At 43.1% G+C, this 6854-nt stretch overlaps 1 pseudogene; it reads left to right on the top strand.

Annotated features, from left to right (window-relative positions):
- Positions 1-1675: 1675 nt before the first annotated feature.
- On the top strand, positions 1676-4620 carry LOC127192103 (nuclear receptor subfamily 1 group D member 2-like; annotated as a pseudogene).
- The last annotated feature ends 2234 nt before the right edge of the window (positions 4621-6854 follow it).

The following is a 6854-nucleotide window of genomic DNA, read 5'->3' as shown; positions in this document are numbered from 1 at the left end:
CTTCAAAGATCTCCTGGGAGCAGGCTGTGATGAGGGACAGTAACCACAGCAGTCGAGGATGGAACATTTGTGTCAGTGTCTCATAATTCTGGAGGATGAATCCTGTCAGGTCTGGTACAGCATCATTAGTGTCTGGTTCTGAAAACATGTAATTTCTCACATGTAATAGACAGTGCTAAAACGAATAATTATGAGATGTGAAAGGTACACAAACCAATTAAGAATGGTTTTCTCCTCTTTGTCTGAGCAAAAGAAGTAGACATCTGTAAATCATCATTTATGCCACATGGAATGGCATGTGATAGTAAGTCATGGGGATTCTGTAGCCAACAAGCATAGACATTAATGCCTCTGACAGTGCACAGAGCTATTTCCATATAGCAGGTTCAGCAATGTATGTTATCTGCTTGTTCTGTAGTTTGAAGTCATATAAGTATAGACTGATTTGCTTTAGCTGTCTCTCTTCTTCCTAGGGCTGTTCCATTTGACCTCAGTCAAAAAGAATGTATAATGTTACCATTACCAATGAACACACAATCATTATCATATACAAAGCAAAACAAGCTGTATGGGCCCAAAGGTCCTCTTCTGGGCTCTGGGACACCTGTTGCATTAGGACAAGCTGTTACCTGTCCCACATGAGATTTCTTCATGTCTAAAGAGATAAGCTGTTTGCCCAGAGTAATAGAAAAGGCATTATCTTATAAAATCAACTTTATACTCCTCTAAGCATCCCTAGGCATCTTGTTGAACCTGGGTTTTTACATTTGTTGTGGCTATTTTCATCCAACCTCTTTCTACACATGGTATGGGCAGTTTTTCCTCTACAGCCTTTATGTTTGGGGGACCTAATTAGGTTGGCATGTACCTTGTCACCTGCATAGTTCCTTCTGTCTCTTTGTGCTATGCATGAGTACCACTTGTTCCCCATGATAGTGTCTCAGGTTTAAAGGGCTTCTAAAAGCATTCTGACACATCACCTTAGTCAGCATTTAATGCTTTTTGGTTGTGGGAGACATGCAGCTTTTATGTTTGTCTCCCATCCTAACTTTGAGTCCATATACAGATTAACTGAATATGTCTTTTAGGGAAAAATACCTATTGACACTAGTTTTCCTACAGAAGCCCCACTTTCTAAGGATACTAGGTGTCCATTTAGGGCAGTGTGATGTCATCTTCTTTTTAAATAAACCTAAGATTTATATGCATCCATCCTCTAGATCAGTAAGGAAATTGTTATTAAGACTTACATAGAAATTTAAAGAAAAAAATTTTCATTTTGAATACTAGACTATCTTTGTGAGTAGCTCATCTTACCAGCAGTGGTTCCGCCCTGACTTATCGAATGGAAAAGACAAAGATCTGCCTGTCTCTGCCTCCTTTGTATTGGGATTGAGGACATGTGCTACAATGACGCTGTTCAAATATTTCATCTTAATTCAAAATCATTGTTACGTGAAACTTCCAACCAAAAATCAAACAAAGGAAAAAAGAAAATTCTGGCCCCATCAGCTGCCATGCCTGCTGCCTAGCGCTGCCTCAGGAAGCCTGGGTGCTTGGCTCCTGCCATGTAGCCCTCAGAGCAGCCTGTGCCCAGTGCTCACGATGTGGGAGCCACAAGGCCCACTGCCTGAGCCCCAGGGTGCATGGTGAGAGCTGTACTCCACCAAGCGCCATGGAACTGAATGCAGGAGGTGTAATTGCCCCCATCAGTTCCTCCAGCTCTGCCTGTTGTCACAGCCAGGGTTCTGAGTACAGTTTCCATTCCTTGTCCTCATCAGTTCCATCTTCTCCAAATTAGCTCTAACTCAGATGCCAATGGTAATCCCAAGGACAGTGAGGATCTCCACCATCGATGGTGTCCTGGAGAGTGACCACAGACTGTCCTGTGACAACAGGCAAATACAGTGCCCCTGGCATGACCAAGAGTCACAGAGGTGTAACGCAATTTAGTGGCATGGTTCTGCTGTACAAAGTCTGAGGGGATGTGGCATCTGGATTCCACTATGCAGCTGATGCTTGTGAAGGCTGTAAGGGTTTCTTTCAGGGGAGCATTCAGCAAAACATCCAGGACAAGAAGGGTCTGAAGAATGAGAATGGTTCTATCATGAGGATGACCAGGCACTGATGCCAACAGGGTCATTTCAAGAAGTGTCTGTAGCTTCTTCTTCCTCTGGAAAATACCACATGGCAGATGATGCGACCCAGGAGCCCAGGATTAGGAGGCCCTGCCTACAGAGGATTTGGCAAAGGTCTTAAGGGCCGAAGTCTTGGCTGAGGCCTTGGATGTGGTCCAAGTCTGGGGTTCATCATGGTGAAGCCAAAGACAAGGAATGAATCCTCATCACCAAGCTGGGCCACTTGATTAAGGACATGAAGATCAAGTCCTTGGAGGAGATTTATCTGTTCTCCCTGCCCATTAATGAATCCAAGATTATTGGCTTTTTCCTGGGTGCATCCCTAAGGGATGAGGTTCTCAAGATCATGCCCATGCAGAAGCAGACATGGGCTGGCCAGCGGACCAGGTTCAAGGCTTTTGTCGCTATTGTGGACTACAATGATCATGTTGGTCTTGGTGTTAAGTGCTCCAAGGAGATAGCCACTGCTATCTGAGGGGCCATCAACTTGGCCAAGTTTTCATCGCCCATGTGTAGAGAGACCATGCACTGTCCCATGCGAGGTGACAGGCCGCTTTGGCTCTGTTTTGGTGCATCTCATCCCTGCCCCCAGAGGCACTGGTATTGTCTCTGCTGTGTGCCCAAAAGGCTACTGATGATGGATGCTATTGATGACTGCTACACATTAGTCAGGGCCTATACTGCCATTGTGGGCAACTTTGCAAAGGCCACTTTTGATGCCATCTTCAAGACCCCCAGCCTCTTGACACCTGACCTCTGGAAAGAAACTGTTCACCATGTCTCCTTATCAGTAATTCACTGATCATCTAGTGAAAACCCACACCAGAGACTCTGTTCAGAGGATCCAGGTTCCAGCTGTAGCTACCACATAAGAGTTTTTATACAAGAAAAAAAAAATGAATTAACTCTGTTAAAAAAAAAAAACAAAACAAAACAAAACCAAAAAGAGCCGGGTGTGGTTGCACACACCTTTAATCCCAGCGCTCGGGAGGCAGAGGCAAGCAGATCACTATGAGTTCTACACCAGCCTGTTCTACAAAGTGAGTCCAGGACAGCCAAGATTACTTAGAGAAAACGTGTCTCCAAAACAAAACAAAACAAAAAAAGAATTGTCTGTCAGTGAGAATGTCAGGAGATGTTCGATCTGGCTGGATCCCTAAGCATGAAAAACAGAGAATGCTAATTGAAATACAGAGACAATGTAGACCTGGATGGACTCCCACATCAGTGGCCACCTGCAGAATGGCACCTTAGCAGACCATCAGGAACAGTCAGCATTCCCAGCTCAGGAACAGCTGCAGCCCAAGGCCCAGCTGGAGCAGGAAAGCATCAAGAGCTGTCCTCCTTCCTCTTCTGATTTTGCAAAGGAGGAAGTGGTTGGCGTGGTGATCAGAGCCCACAAGGGTACCTTTCTGTATAATCAATAATGCCAAGAAAACTCATCTGAGAGCATACCACCCCAGAGAGGAAAACAGATCCCCAAGAACACACAGCAGTGTAACTTAAGTCATGACCATCATGGCAATGGGCTTTGGAGCCCTTTCCCTGTGGTGAGAGCCAGCAGCATCTCAGTGGGCAGTAAAAAGGAAGGAACACAATGCATCACCCAAATGGACATGCCATTTGTCTTGCAAATGGATGCTGTGTGAACTTCTCCAGTGCTTACACTCAAAGAGCCTGGGATAGAGTTCCAGTAGATGGATGTGCAGCACTGGAGGGAGCGTGCATCTGCTTGGTCCTAGGAGCAAGCCTCCATATATGGATCCTCAGAAATCTGAAGTATGGGAAGAATTTTCAATGAGTTTTACCCCAGCAGTACAAGAAGTGGTGGGATTGGACAAACGTATCCCTGGGTTCCGAGATCTGGCTCTGTACAACCAGGTCAACCTTTTAAAAGCTGAGATTTTTGACATTCTAATGGCCTGGTTCCCTTCATTGTTTGATGCAAAGGAACAGACCGTCACCTTTCTAAGTGGGAAGAAGAACAGTGTGGATGCCTGCAACCAATTGAGGCAGGGGATCTGCTCAGCTCTATGTCTCAGTTCAGCGAGAAGATGAAAGCCCTCCAGCTCAGGGAAGAGAACTTGGGCTTGCTTGTGGCAGCGGTTCTGATGTCTGCAGACCAATCTGGAACTAAAAGGTCAACTCTGGGGCTGGAGAGATGGCTCAGAGGTTAAGAGCACTGCTTGCTCTTCTAGAGGTCCCGAGTTCCATTCCCAGTAACCACATGGTGGCTAATAGCCATCTATAATGAGATCTGGGACCCTCTCCTAGTGCACATGCAGGCAAAATGTAATAAATATATTTTTAAAAAGGTCAACTCTGTGGAGGCTTTGCAGGAAATGCTCATCCGTGCACCAAGCACCTTAATGATGAAACCAAGGCCTCCATTTTTACAAAATTACTTCTAAAGTTGCCAGATCTCCCATCTTTAAACAACTTGCCATCTGAGGAGCTCTTGGCCTCTAAAGTTTACCCTTAAGGCCTTTGCCCATGAGCTGATGCTGACTGCACATTTCATGCTGAGATGCTTATTTATATGTGCAGACCATATGTGGAAGGAGAAAAGACCTTAGACAGTGCCAGGCCATGGCCTGTCTGTGTCCTCAGTCATCAGCAGCTGTGTGGTTGAGGACTCACTGCCATGTTAGACATGAGCCCTCCCTCCCCTGTGGACCAATCAGCTGGAGTATAGTCACACTGAATGTTAGATTTTTTTCACCTGCCAAAGCCAAATTCCTACTTGATCTCCCTGTGGTACAAGTCTAACACACAATGCAGGTATAGGAGGACTTAGACATTAACCCTTTGTGCTGGGAATCCTGCTGTACCAAAAGACTGTGGTAAGGGAGACTGGGGGGACAGGAGGTCTTATGTGCTAGTATTTTGCTCTACCACTGTCACAGTGCTTGGTCTTGGCAGCCACTGGGCTGTTAAAAAGATAATTGATGGTGTCCCCAATGTCCTGCCTCACAGAGATACCGAAAATGTCCATAAACCATTTTTACCTCTTGGGAGGCAGGTGCTATGTAAATAAGGTGAAGTTTTAAATATAATTCTTATAATAATAATCTTGTCTTATTTCTAAGCATTTCTGGGAAACTGTCTGACAGGCCACACCAATGTGTTCAGGTTTGCTACTCATGTGTGGTACCCTACCAACAAACACATATTCCAAGTGTATGGACACCTCAGAAAGTATGTGTACATAGTTTTATGTGAATATAATTACCTATAAAATCTTGATTCATGATATTTTAAACTGTGAAGAACTTTATCTTACAATAAATGTAAACAAGAAATGTCAAGAACAAATTAGGTGCATTATACCTGATGTACAACCATTGCTTTACAATGCTTAGCTGGCAGAATACTGAAGTTAATGCTCTACTTTTAAGTAACATTTAATGTACAAGCATGATGTACAGTCAAATCCAGACATCAGAAAAACCCTATGTATTGTAGAATGCATCTTTGCTAAACTCTGCAGCTGAAGATAAGAGGTGTTTCAGACTTTCAGCTTTCTGTCTTGTCCTAATGAAGGTGGTGCTGCGGCCCCTTACCTGCCACAGGTGGTTGGCTGATTTGGATTCTATATGGAGGATGAAGTTTTGTTTAGGGAAACCTGTTACCCTCTTAAGCATGCCTGTGCCAAGCCCACTTTTCTTTCTTTCCCTAAATCACAATTAGTAAATCAGATGAATTCTAACCGAAAAACTCTTTCTCCTATATATTTATTTTCTGTTTACTATATATGGGCTTTCCTTATCCCAAGTCATTTTCTGATTGGACCAAGAATTTTTATTAAGGTATGTTGAATGTAGCTAAGAAATACTCAAATTTCAGGTAGTGTGTTTTCTGCCAATCAAAAGATTATTTCCATAATACTTTTACTTCAGCCTTGCAGCTGTTTCCTCTTAGAAAATATTAGTTTGCAACCAATAAAGTAAAATCCATTGTTCCAGAAAAAAAATCAAATTTGAGTTAATATAACTTGAAAAAACGTTTAGTGATTGACCTAGGTACAGGCTTAGAGATCGTGGTAGAAGAAGAAGCCAAGCTGAAGATTCATAAACATCTTTACCTTACCCTGGAAAATAACAATTACCACTGGGAGGTAGAGGCAGGTGGATCAATGTGAGTACGGAGCTAACTTGACCTACAAAGTGAGTCCAGAACAGCCAAGACTACACAGAGAAACCCTGTCTTGAGAAACCAAAAAAACAAAAAACAAAAACAAAAACAGAACAAAGCAAAAAACAAAACAAAACAAAAACAAAGAAGAAGAAGAAGAAGAAGAAGAAGAAGAAGAAGAAGAAGAAGAAGAAGAAGAAGAAGAAGAAGAAGAAAGGAAGGAAGGAAGGAAGGAAGGAAGTGACAAATACCTGTATTGGGGGTAAAATTATTTTCTTTGTAGTGCATTGGATTATGTGAAATGGTAAAGTCATTGAGAACATGCTTTATTATTGTAAGCCTGTTACTTTTGTGACATGTATACAGAATACCTTATTTTGTAGTTTAACTTGTTGCTACAGGATGTGAATTTCTGGGGTACAGTTAAGAAAGCTTGAAAAAGGCGAAGTCTGTCAAAGAGGAAAGCTGATGGTATGTCCGTCATACACTAGGGACCATAGCTGCTGGTTATGCTCCGCGGGTATGGCTTTCATGGGATTTACACCTAGGTTTGTGAATCCTTTACATTGATAGCATTATACT

This window comes from Acomys russatus, chromosome 7, assembly GCF_903995435.1.
Source record: "Acomys russatus chromosome 7, mAcoRus1.1, whole genome shotgun sequence".
In the NCBI taxonomy this organism is placed as follows: Eukaryota; Metazoa; Chordata; class Mammalia; order Rodentia; family Muridae; genus Acomys; species Acomys russatus.
The sequence above is the reverse complement of the archived record's forward strand: the minus strand, read 5'-3'. Positions and strand labels throughout refer to the sequence as shown.